Genomic DNA, 22,540 nt, shown 5'->3' on the forward strand with positions numbered 1-22,540 from the left:
TGGATGACATAGTTGTCTTCAGTACCAGCTAGGAGGACCACCTGTATCACCTCCAGAAGTACTTCAGTCTCTGCAACAGACAGGCCAGTGCCAGATAGGGCAGGGGTTAGTGGGGTACCTGGACAGCCCCCCCAGTTCAAGATCAAACCCATCATGGCCTGGAAACAAAAGTGAGAGGCTTCCTGGGCCTCAATGGTTAATCAAGGGGTATGGCACCATTGTTGCCCCGTTGACTGAGATGTCTTTGAAGAAACAGCCAAGGAAGGTGATCTGAACTGAGGAGTGTCAGAAAACCTTTGGCTCCCACAAACTAGCCATGTCTACAGCCCCTATGATCAAAGTCCGGGCTGATGCTTCAGAGAATGACACAGGGGCAGTATTGTCGCAATTAAATGAGAGCATACATCAACCTGTAGCCTTCATTAGCAGAAGGTTATTTCGCTCTCTTATGACAAACATTTTGTTTCCTGAAAATCAAATATCTTAATTGGAAGGTTCCACGATCATTTCAAGTGCAACAAAACTATATTTTTGATATCTGTCAGGAATCCCCTCCCGCACATGGATTCCCTCCCACGATGCCACTTCCGTGAACCTGGTGCGCTTGGAGGAGAGCGGACTACAACTCCCAGAATGCCCTCCGGCAACAATTGCCTCATGGAACTCAAGAGTTCTGGTTACATAACACCAAGGGTAACGCCTAGTTTTCATGTTATGCAACTCAAGAGTTCTGGTTGCATAACACCAAGGGTAACGCCTAGTTTGCATGTTATGCAACTCAAGAGTTCTGGTTACATAACACCAAGGGTAACGCCTAGTTTTCATGTTATACAACGCCGAGAGTACTACTTAAGGAGAAGATCACTGGGACTCGGCGTCGGATATTCTGATCTTTGCCGGAGTACCTGGTTGAGGTACACGGACCCGTTGGAGAGTGGAGCGGCGGAAAGAACATTCTAAGGAGCGGAGGAGAGGTGCTGGCGTGTGCTTCCTGCCCGTGTCCTGTCCCGTTCTGAGAGCCGTATTCAACGTCATTGGGCACAAGTACCGTTGGTAGAGCCGAAATCCCAACGGCCTGACAATTTGGAGAAATCGAGGTTGGTGCGAGCCGAAGCTCCCAACCCTCGTTACTTGGGTGAACACACGCTTAGAGCTAAGACGCTATCCAGGAGGTGTTTCCGCGTCTTAGCCATCGACACTCGTAGGAGAACTGGGATAGGTAGAGCTGCTGCTCCCATCCATTCTCTGCACCACCTTGGGTATCATCACTTAAACCCGGATACAAGAAACGCACACTAGGAGGTGTTCCCAGCGTCTTTGTGTTGTGGCAGTACTCTGGGGGAAACTGGTAGAGCGGCTGTTCCCAGGTGGTAGAGAGCCCGGCCGGGTGACTCCCACGTGCCCCCCGTATATTCCACAACCTTGGAACTACCCTTCACAGCGGTCGAGTGGCATTGTCGGCCACTGCTTAGCACTGTGCCCTCCGTTGGAGCATACCGGGACCGGTGTGCATGCGGAGGACGGTTAGAAGAGCTGTGAATGGGTATCGTACTTTAACTGGTGATTCCAGTACCGGTATTCTTTGTTGTCTGTAGTTGTTTATCTGTTTATTAAATCCTCCTTAACCTCCCTTTCTCTGGTCCGTTGTCTGTTTGTCCCAACCCCGAGAAAGCCAGGACGTTACAATATCCTAAAGCTGTTAGCCTTCCAAGTTACTATAAGAATAATACTATAAATTATGAGAGCTTTAACTCCAATATTTAAAAGATGAAAGAATGCTCCTGCACCAGAGCAATAATTATCAGGCATTCATCAACGAGAAGCATACTGATATACGTGCACACTCTACATTTGGTCAATTTTCCATTAATCAAAAACTAGTGGGGCCACGCTACTCTGCACTAGGCCAACGAAAATATAAGAAACTGTTGGAACAAAAGACTAAGGACCTCACTTTGCATGTTCGTGTCCTTGGAATTGCAATACTACACCAGCATAAATACTAATACTACTTGGTGGGGCATTACTCTCATTCCAAATTCCATACCTCAGAATGTGGGTGAACAAGGTAATACTCTACGTGTGTGGACATCAATGCTGAAAACTCAGCATATCTTTGGTATTGACCTGCACAAATTATGCAATGTTTTTTTCTGGATAAAATGGTGCAGGGATAAGTGGGGTGTTTTCAAACAACATGTAAATCCAGATCTGGGTGACATCTTTCATTTGCACCCAAATAGCATGTTGCATGTGTCCTCTCATGAATCTCCCACAAACCATCTTTCATCAATAATTATGGAGAAAAGAAATCCTGCATTTTATTCTCATGGACTACTCAAAATTATAACAGTAAGCTCCTTTTTTTTACTAAAAATCTTTTGTAGGGCTAACGATAAAAGCACTGGTGTTGCAGTACAATTATCAAAGCACTACCAGCAATTATTTATTAGGAACTCTTATTTGATCCATCTGCTATAGAACACTGTTCGAATTTTCCATCCATTAATGTATACATATCTTGCAGTTATCTGTTCATCCAAAAGGGAAAAGAAATTTTCAGTCTGTTTACCCAAAATTACCTTGCATGTATAAACATATCCTTACCTTAATTCATAGCAAAATCCAGTATTATAATAAAAATGCATACTTGCTCCTTATATTTTAATTAATACTCAGTTTCCTATACTCCTATCTCCACCAAAATGCTTAAAACAATACCACTGAGCATCTTCTGGAGTCTCACAAAACAGTTTCTGAACTGAACAGGTCTGAGAGATGAACATATTATATGTGAATGAACCTTACTCAGTGTTCCTAAAATCAACGAATTTTACCTACTCCAACTCCAACAATTGTCTGTTACCTTTAAGATCCTTGACCATTAATTATCTGTCTATACTAGAAATGGAATTGACAAATGCAGTAGGTTGGGTCTGGTGGCTGAGAGATTTAATGCATCCACTCCAGGAGTCTGTTTCAGCTTGTCCAATTCCTTGGGGGTCCACACAGCCTTTTATTCCCTTGAGGTCAATAAAATAAGTACCATTGAGTGGGGTAATGTAGCAAAATGGGTTCCGCCCATTTAGCCCCTCCCCAATTTTTAGGTTTTGATCACCCAATTTTGGACCTTTATTGTGAGAGAATTTCACTGCCTACAGTATTTTCCCAGAAGTCGGCTTGCGTGTGTTTACTGTCAGTCCCCACCTTTTCGGAGAAGACTTTTGTGCCGGAATTAGGGTAAAGGAAGGGAGTTGGTTACACATGAATATGTGTGTACATGTGTGTGTGTGCACATATGCAGGCTGTGCGTGAACCTACCATCATGCACAGCCCAGTAATTGCACACCGGTAGCCTAGCAAAGAAGGGACTCTTCCAGGGTAGGCCTTATAGTATTAGTGGGAATCCTTAGATAGGTCAGCAGGGTTTAACGGCAAATATGTAGTATAATCCCCCCTGACAACCAGATAGGGGAAGGCTTGACCTTCACAGCCCCCTAGATGCCTTGCAAGATGTCATAGAGGCAATGGGGCCTGTGAAGGGCAAAGCAGAGGAGAAGACTGGTGCAAGAAGCCAGTGAAACCAGCTCCCCGCAAGGTGTGACCCTTTTGAGAATAGGAGACCTACTGAAATCTCCTAGTGGTTACAACCCACCACCAGGAGTAAAATGAGCCCAAGGTTGTTGAAATCGGCCCACGGTGTCTGAGTTACGGAGCTTTAAAGAATTTGACCTTTGACCCCCCCCCCCCCGCTCGAGAAAAGCGGAACATGGGGCTCCGTCAAAAATCCAAAGATTTCCCCTGGGCAGGGCCAAGCCCCCAGATGGTCAGTGAAAACCCAGTAATTCCATTTTCTACAGAGGTTCCTTTTGCTGTGGTAACCTCATCACGCGAATCCAACGCAACGATGTTTGGGCCCGGCACCCCAATCCCAGGCCCCAATGCTGCTGGAGGAATGGAATGAGGCCCACACATGCCCCTCCCATGCGAAGAAGGAGACAGGAGGCTCCCGCCAGGGAGCAGCTAAGGAAATGCCAGCTCCCACACACCGCACCCTAGGTATATGCAGCAGTGGGATTCCAGCAGGGCAGTCGGGAGGGTGTTTCCTGCGCTGCACCCACCGTCCCTATCTGCACCTGGATGGCCAGTGAATTGGACCACCCACAAGTAAAAAAATAAACAGAAACCATGCTGCACGAACCCACCCTACCTTCCCACAACCAGGGAGGAACCGCTCATTTAGTATGCACAGTCTCCATCCTGGAGTGCCCCATAATACCCTATTACAGCAAAATGAGCATATTTATCTTCCACGCTTTTCCCATAGGAGGGGCAGGGGCAAAATGAATGCAAGAGCAAAGTGTTGTGTGGAGGCTGCAAAGAATGCATCTGTCCTCCAAGGATACGGTCTGGTGGCTTAGTGGACTAAAACCTCCACTGTAGTGGCCTGCCTCTGACCTCATGGTCACAGGTACAAATCCTGGCAGGTCCACTCAGCCTTTCATCCTTCTGAGGTCGGTAAAATGAGTACCATTGAGTTGGATTACAATAAACGTCTGTTATTCAGCTCCAAGATATGCTTGGGTGAATGTGTGCTATACAAATACACGTTATGTTACTTTTACAAACAAAACCCCTAAGTCAACAGGGTCAAAGAATTCAACCCCCCCCCCCCCCCCATGAGAAGTGTTTCAAAGCAGTCTCAGTTGGAGCATGTTGCTTTTCAGTTCAAGAGTACAGGGAACCCCTAGGGGTTGGGTCTCTGACTACATTAGGTGGCCTGATGAGTGTGAAGAAAGAATCTGATACTTGTTATTCGGATTTGAAAAGCTTTATTTAGAATGCAATAATGACAATAGTGATTGATAGGCATTATAATGGGTATATTCACGAGAAATCCCTTTTAACAAAGTTATTGATGTCTACCTTTAGGAATGCAGAACTAAACCTTACTTCTGTCACTAACTCTCAGCATCGATTTATGTTGACTTGTTTTAGGCTTAACCAGTTGCACTGTTTATTTGCAGATCCTATTGGGTAGAATGAAGTAAATAGCCTAAATCCATGTACTTGTGACAACTTTTCAGATCAGTACACTTTCCACTTTGTGCTGTTTTGCAACCTTTACTGTATCCCTCGAAGACATTTTATTTTGCTTTTATTGAAAGGGAGATAGTTAACTCAGGCTAGGCTCACTTTTATTTTTCTACAAATGTTATCCAATTAATTTGTCTATTTTAATATTGCCGGATTTTTAAAGACCACTGTTAGACTGAGAACAAAGAAGTGCTTGATTTGTATTCAGAGCATATTGTTTGCTTGTTTGCTTATTGCTTATTTTTCTATCCTGAGGATGTTTATTATGGTTACTGTGCCCTGGATTTTATATGTTTTATTTTTATATTTTGGAAGTTTTTATTACTCACCTGTTTTTAATGTGCCAAGATCATTTTTTCCTGAGGTTGCTTATTACTGTATGTAACTGTCTGTCTTGAAATATTTTATTCAATTTTATGTCTGCAACTGAATAAAGATTATTTTGATTGACTGACGTAGTTATTTATTTCTTTGGTGAGATTATTAATTTTAATAATGTGGTACCCCTTGAAAAAGTCAATAGGCCTGCCTAATATATGTGGTGACTCCTTGACAAAGCCAATTGGCTTGCCTTACATGTTGATGTGAAGACCACTCGACAAATCCAGTATGCCTGTCTTATATATGATGACAACCCTTATATTGTGATGTTGCGTCTGATTATGGGGTCCATGAAATGTGATTTGAAGACAATAATTTATTGAGTGTTGTTATTGCATGCCAGCGGAAGGAAATTGCTAGCTCACACCACCTTCTCAGATTAGGCCATGGACTGCTCTGCTTTGCTACCCTGAGAGAGTAAAGTGCTTAAATGTGGTAATTGGTTCCTAGTCAGGAGACAATTGTGGACCTAATACTCGCACAACTAATAACCCAATTTTTTACGGGTAACAATGAACATCTAGTATTCAGGCACCAAGATGCCACAAGGGCGGAGTGTGTGCTGTAAAAATACAGGTTATGATACTCAGTGAATAGGAAGATAATTAATCATTGAAGATTATATTAAACAATGTCTGGACAAGTCAACGGGGCTACCACACCACCTCTGAGGTGATGGAAAATCGTTATTGGAACAATTAGATAGCTTAAATTTAGACTAGACCAGGTGAAGACACAAATAGTACAATTGAGAAATAACATCTGTGGTACGTCTCTGCTTTTTTACAAAGTCTATGCTGTTACAAAATAAGTATCCTTCCGGCTCTAAAGAAAATTCTCCAAATCACTCGGACCAATTATTTCTAACAGTCATGGATACCTGTAATAACTCCTTCTCCCTACTCTTTTTTTCATTATTAAACTATTTGTTCAATGTTTTCACTGTATCTATGTTAAATGTTGAGTCGTATGACAAGGACCTTATGTTGCAGGGGTGATATGTGAAACTGTTGAATAAATGCTTTAAATAAATTATAAGGGTTTGTGCACTTGGCGTCATGAAGAATTGTAAAAATGTTCATGGCAAGCTCTGTCAATAAAGCTTTTGTGCTTTTTACTTGGGAGCACAAACAGATGGTTTTGCATTCATCAAATAGATAGCCTGATTCACAGACGCTGGACTTTTTATGAATGCAAATCCACTTTCTCTTGCTAAAGAGAAACTTACCTGGAGCCTACATGAATGTATGTTAGAAATTGTGAGTTCCAAATTGCAATTCCATGTGAATCGCAATTAGGAAATCGCACTTACAGGGGGGCGTGGCTTGATGCGCAGCAGAGATGGCTGCTTTCTTCTGAGCTCCGTAACACTGAAGGTGCGAAAGCTCATTTACGATGCGCTACAGGTGATTTCTAATCACCTTTAAGCTCCGGAGAGCAGAGGAACACCTAGGGAACATCAGGGAGTGTTTTGTTTCCTCGCGTCATTTAATTTGAAGCTGCGACACGAAAAAGAGCTCTATCACAATGTTTTTCAAGATGGCGGCCGTCGGTGTAATTCTCCACACAACATGACGTTTGGAAGCTAAATTTCATTCTTAAACCTCCTAAATGCTATCTTGATGCTGCCTAAAGTACAGTACTGTATTTTCTTTGCTTGACACATCGCTGTTTTCATAAATACCAAGTATTGCCGAAGGCTGCTTTCTCTTCATAATCGGAGACTTCAAAATGGCGGCAGCTGACTGAAACTTCGTCTCATACTGTGATCCCCAATAGAATATCTGTAATCTGGTATTGCGCCTGGTTATAATGCTGGTTGCTGACACCATGTGACGTATTTTGCTATGATAGTGTTTTGCTTTGGCGCTTCCTATTTATTTGTCGTCACAACAGGAAGAGTTTGACTGGCTTTCGGAGAGGTTTATTCTTTGCCCTAACCTTTAGGGGCATACTTTGCCTTACTTGCTCCTTCTAACCATACGAAGGCTATTCGGCTGCGGTTGCTTCGAGCCTATTCAATGGCAAAATGCATGGGTGTTAACTCCAAAGACAGCGACTGAAAAGGGGAATCTAAAGTGTTCCAAACAGACCTCACCTACTCCGGAATCACCAGCCAAGAGTAGTCTTGAGTCTGCCTCAAAATTGGAAGAGATATTACTAAAGCTCAATACTGTCCATGATATTGCACAAAGTACCAAGACAAATACTGACTTGTTGCAGGTAGAGGTGGCAAAACAAATACTGACTTGTTGCAGGTAGAGGTGGCTGCAATTCGTAATGATCTTAAAAATCTTTCACTCGGTGGTGTAAGCTGCCCTTGTCTCCGCTTGGTCGCGCGGCGCTGTTTAAAATGATGTCCCTTCCCAGATTTCTTTATGCACTTCAGAACTCCTTCGATGTTATTCCGGTGGCCTACTTTCGGGAAGTGGAGAGTCTGCAGAGGAGACTGGTTTGGGACGGGCGGGCGCGTATCGCTTTGGCAAAGCTTACTCTCCCCTGGTACGACGGGGGCATCGCGCTTCCTGACATTAGACGGTACTATTGGGCCTCCCAGCTATCGGCCATTAACCATGCCACGTATGCTCCTGGATTGAACCCGGCATATGAGATGGATAAATTCCTGCTTCCCGGCGGTAGCTATAACAGAGCGCTTTACTCCCGATCGGCTGGTAGGACCCTTACGGGCCCTACTAGGATTGCGGTACGGATCTGGAAGGCGGCGAATGTAGCTATGGGTTGGAGTGAGCGTTTAACGTGTGCTACTCCCTTATTCGCCTCAGACCGCTTGGGAAGCCTCTGGACAACGAAAGGCTTTGAGCACTGGGACACGATCGGTATTAGCAGAGTGGGAGACCTATGGGTTAAAGGCGCGGTTAAAACCTTCGCGGCGCTCCAGAGCGAGTACGAGCTTACTGAAAGGGAGTTCTTCCGTTATGCCCAGGTTCGGCATGCCCTGCTCTCGGTCTTTGGGGAGGGGACCAAAGTCCCGGTTTCTTCGCCCCTCGAGGACCGCATACTTGATGGTCACGTTCCCGACAGTACTATCTCTCTGATTTATAAAAAACTGATCAATAATCGGGCTGACCTCTTGGTGCGTCTTCGGGAGGCGTGGACGGGAGATGGGGTTGAGTTGGACGACGAGGACTGGCAGTCTGCACTGTCATCCCCTAAGGAGGTGGCCATCCCGGCCCGTCTCCGTCTGGTCCAGCTTAAGATTCTCCACCGTGTTTACGTGACGGGTCCCCGTTTGGTCTCAATGGGGTTTTCTGAGGACGGGCTCTGTAAGCGGGGCTGCGGGCTCAGTGCCACCTTTCTCCACATCCTATGGGAGTGCTGCGAGGTGGCAGAATATTGGCGCCAGGTGCATGAGGTTATGAGACGAGTCACCGGGGTCACTCTGTTGCCGGCGGTGCGTCGCTGTGTTCTGAATGTGTGGGAGCCCAATGACTATAATGCGGCCCAGACTCGGTGGGCGGCCCTGGGGAACATGATCGCAAAGAGAGATATAGCGCAGCTTTGGGGTTCCCAGCGGCCTCCCACCGTGTCCGTATGGAAGGAGAACATGGACTGGTGCATGTTCAGGGAGAAGACTGTGTATGTGGCTCGTGGTAAACCGGGGGCATGGGGTAGAATCTGGGGGCAGTGGAATGAGTATCGTGGGAATATCTGTGCTCCCCCCCTGGTGGATATGTCTGAGGTTGCCTTGTCCCCCTGATCCTTGAAGGTTCCTTGCTTATCTGAGTATAGAACTGGCTCTCCCGTGGCCCCCCCCTACCTCTCAGTCCTCCTTCTTATTGACCGCTATCGGGTGGTCGGATGTGGAGTCCCCCTGCTGTGGTCAGATGCCCATTTCATGTCGTCTCGCCTCGCCTTTTGTTTTTAGTTGTTATTTATGTTAAAAGTGTGTATCCTGATTTCCCTTATGTGCAGTCTGAGCTTCTGTAATGTGCGGAGCCCCCGTGGGCCAGTCATTGTCTTTGGCACTGTGTGATCCTTTTTGATTATTAGCGGCCGGCCCAGGCGGTTGTAGGCCTGTGCTTGTACCCCTTTTTTCTGCACAATAAAATGTAAAAAAAAAAAAAAAATCTTTCACTACATGTTTCTAATGCGGAAACGAGAATCAGTAATGTGGAACAACAAACAAGCGAAGCACATTCAAAATTTGGAGCGTTGTATTACTTCATTGAGGAGGGATCTAACAGCACTGGAAGATCGCACTCGAAGAAGTAATTTGCGTATTTTTGGATTACCTGAGGATTGTGAGAAGTCTGCTCCTTCAGTAATTGATTTATTGCTTACTTAGATCCCAAATTCCTGAATATTTCCTTCACTAAAGACTTTGAGATAGAGCGTGCTCACAGTGTCCCATCCTTTCAACCAAGAACGTTGTCTTCTCCAAAGCCTCTAATTTTTAAACCTTTGCGCCATCAACATATGGATCAGTTTCTGGCACAAATGAGGAAGATCAAGACAATACAATGGGAAGGTCACAGAATATCCATTTCACAAGATTTTGCCAGAGACACGGTAATCCGGCATAAAGGTTTCCTGAATGTACGCAAGAGACTCGCTGATATGAATATTCCATTCTCTTTTTCTGGTCCTTTAAGATTCCGGATCACTTTCAAAGGTCGTCCACAGATCTTTTATGAACCTTCAGATCTCTCAATATTCTTGGATAATCAATTTGAATCTCGGATGGACTCAGATTCTCTACCTGGTACTTGTCACCCCTAATGATTTGTATTTATTGTCCTAATTGGTATTCTTGTTTACAGGTCTATGCAATCTCTGCACTGTGTTTGGTTATAATTGAATTCACATCCCTATGGTTTTGTTCTGTACAAAGCTGGGCTATTTAATTCATATGCTTCTTTTCAGGTATTCTATTTAAACTGAATTGTCTGTATGTATGTATTTATTTTTCTTCTCATCTCTCTTTTTCTTTTTTCTAATCCCTTTGCTATAAGTAAGTATTCGATCATTGTTTCTATTTCCTTACTCAACTGTTTATTCTTCATCATCCTCTAGCTCTTTCTTTTCTCAGTGTTTCTTTTTCTAGGCAATAATCTATATACATGGATATATTACTTAATGGTATCTTGGATCACCAATGATCTGACAGTTGTACTATTGTTTTCTATTTTAGTTATGATGTTCCACTTATGAAATTATATCTTATGATAGTTCTTCTGTTTCGGTCTTATCTAATACTTGTTCTTATGGAATTATATTGTCAATGATATTTTTATTTCGCAACTGTACAGTTGGTCATTCATGTTATATATTATGCATTCTTTTTTTTAGATTTTATTTGAATTAACTCTATAGTTGGATTTCTAATAAGTGTAGGTTCATATGTATGTCCTATTCTTGTCTTGTTCAATTCGTTTATGGAAACAGGACTATGCAAATCTCTGTTTTGTATTTAGCTCTATTGCTAAAGTTCAACCCCTGGTGGGTTTGAACTTTGTTGTTGCTCTGATTTTTCTTGGAGTATGTCTATTCTTCATCTTCTTTCTCCTATTCTTCGTTTCTTTTCTGTTTTTTCACCTGCATTTTAGGACATCTGCTTCATTTTATTTTGGGATATATGCCTAATTTCCTTTGGTTTTTATTTATATTTTGACTGCCCTTGTACCCTCTTATCAGAAGTATGTTTTCTTGATGTTCCATGCATATCTATGTCTGGCTTAAATGTAGTTTCCCTTACTGTTAGTGGTTTGAATCATCCTGTTAAGAGGACCAATGTTTTATATTATTGTAAGAGTTTATCTGGTGATGTGGTCCTACTTCAAGAGACTAAGATTGTCAGTCAGTCAGTCAGTCAAAGCTTTTATTTCGGTAAAATACCATAAAAAGACATAAATAGAAATATACATTAAAACAAGATTAAATAAACATTGTGTAGAGTGTAATCCATTAAAACATTAAAATTATTACATAAAAATACACAGTGAAGGAACGTGGTTTTTCCACAGAGACAAATTGTTAAAAATTGTGTCCAGGGCCAAAGATATACTCACTACACCTCAAAGTACTGTAGTGGCAATGTAGGTAATACTAAAATCAGGGGAGGTGGGTAGCAGAAATCATAAATTTGGACCTTGTAAACCACATTGAGAGGAGAAATTTGGCCATTGCAAACACTATCAGTGGGGTAGTATCATATTTCAAAATTCTAAACACCTCCTTGTGGTCCCTGAGACCCCTAGACTTGCATAACTGGACGATCCACTTTTTTCTTGCAATGATATATAAAGGGCAGAAAAGGACAACATGCAACTCTGTTTCACAGGTAACAGTACATAAAGGACACGTGCTTACGGGATCCGAAACATTGGACCATCTATGTGTGAGATCCCTCAGCGGTAGCGAGCCGTGTCTGAACTGGATGTAGAGTTTCTTTGCCAAAGGTGGTTGGATAACGTCCAGTAAAACTTCAAACTGGGGACTAAACTTAATATCCAGAAAGGTGTCAGTAAGCCTACCCAGAGAGGAGTGGAATAGAATTCCCTTCCGATATGCTTTCAAGACCTCCCGTAATGAATTCTTCGAAAGTGCACGGCAGGTCTCTTCCGGGGCGGACCATAGGTTCCCCATCCCAATTAAGTAGCAGAGGTTCTTTATATAGGTAAGCCAAGGGATCTTATCCGATTTTCCCCTTGCCAATATATCACCAAGATCATACCTATAGCTTACCAACTCAGGCGTTGACCAGAGACGCCTCCAGAACTGGAGAGGACGGTTCAGGGCAATCTCTTCTATGGGGATCAGACCCAGATCCCATCTCAAGGGGGTTAATGGAGTGCTGACGGGTAGTTTCAGCAATCTCCTAATAAAGGAATTTTCAGTAGAAGAGAGGGAAGCGGGAATGGAATATCCCCATAGTTCAGCGCCATAGAGCGCTCCTCCTCTAACTTGCGATTTATAAATTTCCATGGGGGGGCCCAAAGGTTTAAAAGAGGTATTGTTAAACACCTTCAGGATACCCCCCACTGATTGAGCTAATTTCAAATTGGCCTTTGCCAAATGGGACCCCCAATTCATTTTATCATTTAGGGTCACCCCCAGATACTCAAAAGTGGCAACCCTATCCAGCTCAACATCTCCCAGCTTAGGGTGGGGGCAATTAAATGAGTTGGAACCGAAAACCATAAATTTAGTTTTGGAAAGATTCAGTTCCAGATCCCTGATTTTACAGAAGGAGCAGAAGGCCTCTAATGTACGCTGGATGCCCATGTAAGATTTAGATAACAAAAGCGTGTCATCCGCGAACATTAGGGCCGGGACCTTACGCCCCGCCAGTACAGGGGAGTCCAAGTTAGCGGTGCGCAAGAGATACTCAATCAACCCGTTGATAAAAAGGGAGAAAAGAGTGGGGGCCAGGACACAGCCCTGCCTCACACCCTTTTCAACCGGGAATGGCCCAGAAATTTCCCCACATCTCCCATATCTCACCCTTGCATAGGTGCCAGAGTGGAGGCGTTTAAATAAGTGGCAAAGGTAGGGGGGAGCACCCATCTCTAACAAAAGGGCCCATAGTTTTTCCCTTTGGACCATATCAAAAGCGGACCGAAGGTCCACAAAAATCAAATAAAGGTTACCAGCACCCATGCTGACTGACTTCCAATAGATCAATAGTAATCTAAATAATTGATCGATGGTGGAAACCTTTGCACGGAACCCCGCCTGGAGGGAGGTTAGAATTTGTTGATCCTCCATCCAGGACTGCAATCTGGATAAAAGGACTCGGGCAAACAGCTTCTGTAGAACATCAATCAAGCTTATGGGGCGGTAATTGGCTGGATCCAACGGGGAAGATTTTTTGTGAATGGGTATAATTTCTGCACCCAACCAGGTCTCCGGGATTCCAAGGCCCTGCAAAATGGCATTGAAATACACACAAATATAAGGGGCCCAGATTTTTACATCACTTCTGTACAAGTCACCGGGGATCCTGTCAAGCCCCGGGGCTTTCCCTACTGAAAGGGAGTTGAGGGCCAATTCTATTTCTGAAAGAGAGAAGGATCGGCTCTCAAGTTCTTCCTGGCCCTGCTGGTCCATTGCAATATCAATCCTCGAGGTGCCCGGATCGGGGCCACCCCTGGAATTACTGACCGAAAAGAGGGGTTGGAAATGGGCAAGCCAGACCTCCTCGCTGAGATTAGGAATAATTGCAGGACTGCTGGCTACCGTGCCCGTTCGAACAATGTTCCAAAACGCCCTCGAGTCGTGGTCTACTAAGGCTTGCAATAAATTTTGCCACCTTTGATCCTCCCACTCGGATTTTGCCTCCTTGATCAGGTTTTTGTAGGTGGCCCTCGCCGCCCGGATACTAGACTGGGTGCCCTCTTTTACTTCTTTTACTTTTTTCTAGAATCCTTGTTAGCCTTCGGATATCACCATCAAATAGTGAGAATCTGGTGTTAGCGGCAGGTGGTAGACGGATCAGGTGGGCAAGGGTAGCGTCCGACGACTTAAAGCTTGCAGCTATATATAGCAGTGTGACTTGCTCCTTGGAAGCAGTCTCCCACCTCTTGAGCCCCACTGGGGATATTCCGCAGACCCGCCTCCTCGATTTCCAGAACATTCATGAGGATCTCCTTGGCAGCTTGGCTGGCTTCTTTTATAGTCCTACTGCCTCAAAACCAAGGCCCCTTAGGCCCGAGCACTGGTTTAATGGTTCTTGTAGGCGGGCTAAGACTGCCTTGATAAAAGAGATCTTATGCAAGCCAGGATACATGTTCAACCTGAAATCGAAGGCCTCCGTAACTTGACGCTGCGCGGGGAATGGCGCCCGAATAGGGACAATTCTCTTTCCCCACACGCCGGAGATGAAGGTCCAGCTTTGCCCCCTTCCACAGCTGTGACGGACTTCAAGTACGTACGTCGCGGGTTTTCCCGCCAACTCCCTCAGGCCCACGAAGGAGACGGACTGCGACCAGGCATCCATACGAGGCGGTGAGGAACGCAGATTGTCCTAACACTGAGCCCAGCCGCGAGAGAGCTGTGTCCGAGGTTTCTGGAGATTCATAAGCTTCATTTATTTATTTAGAGTTTTATAGAGCGCTTTACATGAATCAAGCAATAGTATACAAAAGACTTGGAGGAGGGGGCTGGATACAAAGGGGTAAAAGGGACAAAATACAAATTACATTTGCATTAATGAGGAAACGGAGGTCCCCAGGTCCTTGTAGGGGTGCCCCGAGGTGCCGGGAGGATAGTGTCTGTGAACTCCAGGGGATGCATTAGAGCGTAATTAGAGCACGGCCTCTTTGTGAAGCAGAGGCACAGTTTAGGCGAGGAATTTACCCATTAGGAAGGTTTTGGCATCCTTTTTTAAGCGAGCCAGAGAAGGGATTCTTCTGATATCGGGCGGCAGTGAGTTCCATATTCTTGGCCCCTGAGAAAGCCCAATTGTAAGTTTTCTTTTTCCGAAAAAGTGCAAGTTGGAGCAAGAGGTCTCTGTAGGACCGCAAGTTTCTGGTTCCTCCCGAGATCATGAGTTTCTGGGCAAGATATGCAGGGGAGTTTGAGTATAATGCCTTGTGCGTGATACATGCCATTTTGAGTTGGATTCTGTCCTAAATACGAAGCCAGTTCAGAGCTTTTAGATGAGGAGAAATGTGATCGAACTTCCTTGAGCCTGTTAGTAGCCTAGGGGCCGCGTTAAGGCATGCTTTTAAAGGTGTCAGGGAGATCATGGGTAACCCCGGGAGGGTAGAACAGCCATATTCCAGTCTAGAGATGACTCAGGTGGAATCTGGCTGATTTGTCCATTGAATTGATGTGGTCTCGCATGTTCAAGTTGCAGTCCAGGGTAATTCCAAGGTATTTGGCTGAGTCCATGATGGTCGGAGGGCAGTTTAAGGCTCTAATGGCCTTAATCCATACCTGAGTCTCAGGGTTGGTTTTGGGTGAGGAAATTAGAAGAAATTCTGTCTTCTTTGAGTTAAGTTTGAGTTGATTGGAAGAGAGCCATTGGACAGTCAATTTCAAGGCTTCGTTCATGGAGAGAATCTCCTCGAGAAAGGAGATCTTGATGTAGATCTGGGTATTGTCACCGTACATGTGGTATGATATATTTGAGGTGTGTACTACTTTGGCAAGCAGTTCTAGGTAAAGATTGAAGAGGGTGGGGGACAAGGTTGAACCTTGGGGGACTCCAACCATGACTGGGGAGGGAGCAGACAGGTTACCATTAATTAGGAATCTCTGTGATCGGTTGTGGAGGAAGGACCTAAATCATTCAAGAGCAGAGCCATCCATTCCCATCCTGAGTTTGAGGCGTTCAAGTAGTTTCTCATGGTTGACCATGTTGAAGGCCAAGAACAGATCTAGGAGGATTAGGAGACAGATTTTGCCTTGGTCAAGGGCTTGGAGGGCATCATCCACGATATGGAGAATGGTGGTTTCAGTGCTATGCCCTGGCCTGAAACCGGATTGAAAGTCATCTAGTAGGTGGAAGTTGGTGATGTGTTGGCTCAGCTGCTGTTGCACACATTTCTACAGAACGTTAGCTAAAAGTGGGATGATAGAAATAGGTCTGAAGTGGTCAGGGGAGGCAGGATCCAAGATAGGTTTCAAAGAGGCTCTTATTATGAGGAAAGATTGGGTACTTGATATTACTTGCTCAGAAGCTTCTGGGAAGAAGAATGGGGTTAATACCCTTATTTCTAAAAGTTCTGGTTTGTCTATATTTGCAGCTGAACATGATATTAAAGGTAGATGGTTACTTACTCCCTGACTAATGGTACGGATGATCTGTACATTATGAATCTGTATGCTCTAAACATAGATGAGCCACTTTTTAGGTGAACAGTAAAAACTCAAAGAACAATTGTTGGAGGGGTCTTTAATTTTCCCCTTGATCCCATTTTGGACAGACACTCTGCCTTTAAATTTCGACTGCCTAGGGCACACAAACATTTGCTTAATATGTGCTCGTCCCACCATCTTGTTGATGCGTGGAGATTGCATAATCCTATGGGTAGTGATTTCACATTTTTCCCCTTCCCACATTCTAGTTTCTCTCGTATTGATTATCTTCTGGTCGATGCCTCTCTTCTAAAACATACTATAAATGTTATGATTCATCCAATAGTTGTTTCTAATCACACAGCAGTTTCTTTGACTATCCTTAATCTCACAAATACTAAAGGTCTTCGTAGTTGGCGTCTAAACACAGAAATCTTGGAAGATAATGATGAAGTCAAAGAGCTTCATGATGAGATTCATCATTTCTTCAGAGATAATGAATCCTCTGTGAATTCTCCAATAATATTGTGGGATGCTTTTAAATGTACTATACGGGGTCACATTATTAAAAAAATGGCCAAAAGGAATAGTGACATTAGGAAGACCCTTCAGTCTTTGGGGATGACAAACCCAAAGAGGAGTAATATAGACACTCTAACGATAAAATACTCCTGAAAGATATCAAACATTTGAAGTATTCTTTTAATTCCATAGTCACTAAAAGAGCTTATATTGGTGTGCACGCTCAGAAATCCCATCAGTTATTGTTACGGAATAGAGCTGGTAAGTTGTTGGTGGCCACGCTAAAATACCAGAGCACCAATACCAATGCTACTCATATTACTCACATTACTGATAAATCCGGATCAAAGAAGTCTCACATCCAATAAATCCTTGGATATTTCGAGATTTCTATGAAACTCTATATACACCTCGGAATCAGTGTACCAAGGGTACCTGCCAACAGTTTCTTAATTTGATCCCTACTAATACTATTTTGCATGCTGACATGACTGAACTGGGAAAACCAATTGATACTGATGAGATTATTCAAGCTATTACGGCTACACGCTCAGGTAAAGCTCCTGGACCGGATGAGTTTCGTATTGCCTTTTATAAGACATTTACTCCAACAATAGTCAACTATCTTAAAAGGATTATTGATAATTATGTTCTTTCAGGCAAGGTTTCAGGCTTGGCTGCTGAGGCTACTATTGTAGTCATCTCGAAAGAAGGTAAGGATCATTATGGTCTAAAACATTTTGTCCAATTTCGCTATTAAGCATGGAAGCTAAAATATTCGCCAAAATCTTAGCTAGACGCCTAGAAGGTCATAATCCCAATCTTATCCATGATTCCCAATTAGGTTTCGTTAAGGGTAGATTTGCCAGAGATAATATTCAGACTTTCTGTCACATTTTAGAAAAAGCAAAACTCTCCTCATTGCCATCAGCGGCGATCGCCCTTGACGCCGAAAAGGCTTTTGACAAAGTTTCTTGGCCTATTTTACAAGCAGTCTTAGAATCCCATAACCTTGGTGATTCCTTTATTAATATGGTTATGGCTGTTTGTGCGAAACCAAAAGCTAATATCAGGATTAATGCATCAGCAATTCCCTCTATCTCTAATATTATTAGTGATTTTTCAGTCGTCTCTGGGTATACTCTTATTAAAGAAAAAACTGAACTGTTCCACCTAAACTCTCTGTGTTTTGATTCTCACATGGGTGTTTCATGTTTTAAATGGCAGTCGACTCCTATTAAATATCTAGGGATCTCTCAGATACCATCAACTCTAAGGTTAAGGATCTTTTATCTTCCTGATCTCCCAAATATATTTCCTGGTGGGGCAAATTGCAAACGCTTAATATGATGATAACCCCGATCATCAATGTTTTATCATCCATGCTACCTATAAAGCTTTCCTCTGCTTTCTTTCATGAGATTGATTCAATCTCTTTGAGATTCTTATGGAATGATAAGAGAGCTAGAATTGCTTATAAATACCTTAGGAAGCCTTTTGTTATGGGTGGTTGTAACCTTCTGGATTGGAATTCATACCAAACCTCCTTTCTAGCGTCTCAAGGTGCACTTTGGTTTTTACCGCATTCTCAACACATACCTCCTTAGATTCATATTGAACGAGAGCTATGTGCTCCTTTTTCCATTCCTTCCTTTCTCACAGCCTCCAAGCTTGTTTTAGCTCACTCTCAATGTATTATATCAGACACGGTTAGTGCCTTAAAATATATTGATAAGAAAGTATCTAAACCTATCGATAAATCAAGATGTTCATCTTTATGGTTTAAACCTAAACTTCACTCTGACATTGATCCCAACACAGCTTCTTTGTGGGCTGCCAATGGTATCAGCCTGGTGAAAGACCTCTATGACGCTAATCATGATCCTCTTCCTTTTTCTTTCCTAGCCAGCTAACATAATCTCAGTAATATGGATTTTTATTCTTTCTTGAAACAAATTGTTGAACTTTCTAAAATACCCCTTTCTACAGATTCGGTTATTTTCTCACTTTTGTCCACGTGGACACATTCAGGTCATATTGCTTCTAAAATTGATAAATGTTTATCCACTCCACTGCCATCGCATTCTACAATTACTTGTGTTAAAAGGTCTCACCATTTTGAAGATGAAATTTTTAAACATATTTTACAAGATACTTGGCAATTAATCAAGACATTATCTTTATGTAATAAGATTGCTCCTTCATTAATTCAATCTAAATTCTTACATTAAATCCTCTACATTGTTGAAGTTACGAGATAGTGATCTCTGTTGAAACTGTAATTTAGCACCACGCACCCATCAACATATGTTTTTTGAATGTACGCTATTAAATTCTTTTTGGGGTCTAATACATTTATCACTAATCTTTACCTCTGATTTTGCTTGGTCCATGGGCTACAGTTTTCCCCTTACCTCTTGATAATATGGATTTGGAGCTCTTAGATTTACTTTTATCCATTGCAGTTAAAATAATACTCACAAGAATGGAAATCTTTTCATCTCCTGTCTTATCATACCTGCTGGGCATGGGATTCATGTCTTCGTGGAGCTCATACTTTTGTTGAAAAACATTTTTCACCTTCAATTTCTAGTAATGTTTGGCGATCTCTGGACAACTATATGAACTTGTCCTCTCAGGGGTTGGTAGCTCAGTATGCCTTTGATTCCCTTTCTTGAGTTATTTTCTTTAGTGATGAAGCAGATATCCCTTCCTTCTCGCTTGTACTCTTTCTTCTATTTCCTCTTTCTTCTTTTCTTTTTCCTTCTTTTCTCGCGAATGTTTCTTATCTATCAAGCAAAACAACTACTGTATGTCTTTGTGGCGATATATGTTGTTGCCTCCTCTGTTCCATACTTCTGGGATTTATACTCAATATTTGATGAATTTATAATATTAATTGTTTGTCATGATATTTATTTTGTCATTCCTGTTATCTCAGTACTGTAGTTAGTGGCAATGAAATTCTTTCTTAAAAATTCTTCGTTACTATTTATTATATATTTGATTTTGATTTGATGTATTGCTATTGTAATACAAATGTATTTCTTTTTAAATAAGCAATAAAGATATTTGAACAAAAAAAATAGGAAATCGCTCTTTCAAATGTACGAAACTCTATTGAGTTTCATTTGTGATTCCCAGTGGGTTGCAAATAAGCCTACCTCACTAATATTCAAGAGGTCGGACGCAATTTGAGATCCATTGAGAATCGCTAAAAAAACAGGGAAGATGGCTTGCTGGGGACAGCAGACAACCATGTTGGTTTGCTTTTAAATAAAGCAACTTTTTTTTAAATCCAGCCCAGTTTCCTTATAGGAAAACAGGATGCCTTTCAAAATGAAAAATGTAATGTTTCAGTTTCATTTTTTAAGAGCAGGCAGTGGTCCATGGGACCTCTGTCTCATGCATTCACAGACCCCTTCTTGCTTGCGAATGGGTTACCACCAAATTGAATTTGGTGGTAAAAAGCAAATGTTTTGCCACCACATTTTGATCGCAAAACATTTGTATATGGCACAGCAAGTCACTATTAGGAAGGTTACGCCCTTAACACGTCCCTTCCTAATAATGAATCACAAAACCCAAATTGTGATTCGGTAACAAGTTACAGAAACACTATTTGGGCTAAAAAGCCTTTTTGCATTTTTAAACGGGCTGATTCTGCGAATCGACCCGTTTGTGACTGGCAAAGAGGTTTGGCATGAACAAGTGTACATCAGGGTGAAAGTGAGAGAAGAGCGTTAAGCTCCGTTTAACACCCATTACATTGACATTTTGTAGGTATTGACCAACATTTCATCGGTGATTCCCACCCTGACAGCAGAGAGGAGACTTCGCCTACAAGAGTAGGTCAAAGTGAGCAATCCAAGGGGTGATGGCAAATGTATTCCCATATTTAATGTAGTAGAATTTCTCAACAGGGAAAAATGGCTTCTTTATGCTTTACAAACTAATAAACAAGACACACAGGCAAACGTGCGTCTCTAATATACTTTTTTTGCTTTTAAGTTGTCTGCTAAGTTGATATATTGCGAGAGTAAATATGATTCTCGAAATACAGGAGCTTTGGAAATTCCATAGAATGGTCAAGGGGATTTTGGGGAGTCTATAAAAGTTCGATATCTACTGCATCCATTGGAGAACACTCTCAAAAAAGTCGTTTTTAAACGTTCAAGAAGGCCCCACATTCAGCCAAACAGTATTACAATACTATGTCTTATATCAACAAACAAACTAAGTATTTTGTAGCCCTTGAACTTCGTGTATTATGGCTCTATAGACTTTCTATTGAAGAGTACTCCAAATCTGGATCTGGAGAGGTATTCCCTACTTAGTTGATGGCTAAAGTAACTAAATGAAGTATTAGACTGGAACATATTGGCTGGTGTAGAAGGGGCACATACTTTATTTCACTGGTATCAATGGGACACCTAGCCAATGTTGTTCAATGTGTAAAAGAAATACAGCTTGTGATACAACCATACATAAGTGGATTTTCCATGGTATAAGCATTGACAATATACCTTTAAAGAATGTGAATGCTGTGTCTTCATTTTCAAGTGGCAAGTTCATGTTGCTTCTCAGCTCCCTTGTTGTGCAGTTATGACTCAAAGTTGGCTAGTGCTCCTGTCTTCATTCAAACAACCTCCACTTGAATTCTAAAAAGAAAAAGAACCAGAAATGACTCATTTTGTACATCTAATAGTCTACAGATACAGTTTGCATCCTAATTCCTGTCAATACAGATTTAAAAACTATTGTTCAAAATAAGTGACAAAAATGTAACTTGCCCAGCTGGTCATCAGGTTAAGTAATGCATAGTGTCTTCATTAAATCAGATGCTGCTTGAGTTTAGGGTGACTGATGAGTAACAATCCTAATTATACACACAGCGGCAGCTGCTCCCTTGGGGCGAATGAGCACACTCAAACCACCTCCCCACCAGCACTGAGGCACCAGTGAATAATAAAAAATAATACTGAGCCACTAGTGAATGATGTTTCCTTACTCAGCGTGGCCTGCAGGGCGGAGTTAACATTAAGGCAGTTCATTGCCAATCGTAGTGACTGGCAATGCATCCTCGATTAAGTCCACTGCGCATGTCGGGTTGGACAGGTCTCGGACAGTGTCCAACCCGACATAAGCACTTTAGGCCTCAAATACATGTTCTGTTAAGGAGCCGGGAGGGGGTCACACTGCACGGCCTTCCTGGTCTCCTTTGGAATGTTGGGTTTATATGACCCAACCAATCTTTGCTTTGCTCGCATGCAGTTTTTAATATAGAGTGCATGAGAGCAAAGCCTGGATTAAAGCAGGGCAGGGGTGCTAAATGACAGCGCAGGGGTGGGACTATTAAAGGGCATTACCAACCAAGGTGCTTTTTTAGGTCTCGCCTGACCCAGCGCATGCGCTGGTCTGGCGAGACTTTTTGTGAGGGCTCAAAAAATCACTACCACTGTAGTCTAGAGCTACAGTGCGTGTGCGCGGGCGCGTGTGCCTCACTTTCGCGGCCGCACGACCGCTTTGATGTTTAATCACGATCGCGATCACTTTCACTTTCGCGGCCGCACGGCCGCTCTGATGTTCTCCGTGAGCCAGTTTTTATTTTTTCCTGTTTATTACTGCTATGTAGTAATGGTGGCACCCGTGCTTTAGCTTAAACATCTTAGGCTATAGTCGGGTGCTGAGATTGCTTCAAAAGTAAAGAAATAGACAATTCTTTACTTCTGAAGCAATCTCGGCACCCGACTTTAGCTTAAGATGTTTAAGCTAA

General features: G+C 42.7%; 1 protein-coding gene across 3 annotated transcripts in view; it reads right to left on the reverse strand.

Moving 5' to 3' along the window:
- Positions 1 to 22,540, reverse strand: part of KCNS3 (potassium voltage-gated channel modifier subfamily S member 3) — a 375,251-nt gene that overhangs the window by 79,623 nt on the left and 273,088 nt on the right. For all 3 annotated transcript variants that reach the window (XM_085609167.1, XM_085609168.1, XM_085609166.1), the window contains exon 2: positions 21,291 to 21,425. The gene's annotated coding sequence lies outside the window, so the exon portion shown is untranslated. The remainder of the gene's footprint in view (positions 1 to 21,290; positions 21,426 to 22,540) is intronic.

The sequence above is a fragment of the Triturus cristatus genome, chromosome 6, assembly GCF_964204655.1.
Source record: "Triturus cristatus chromosome 6, aTriCri1.1, whole genome shotgun sequence".
NCBI classification, from domain to species: domain Eukaryota; kingdom Metazoa; phylum Chordata; class Amphibia; order Caudata; family Salamandridae; genus Triturus; species Triturus cristatus.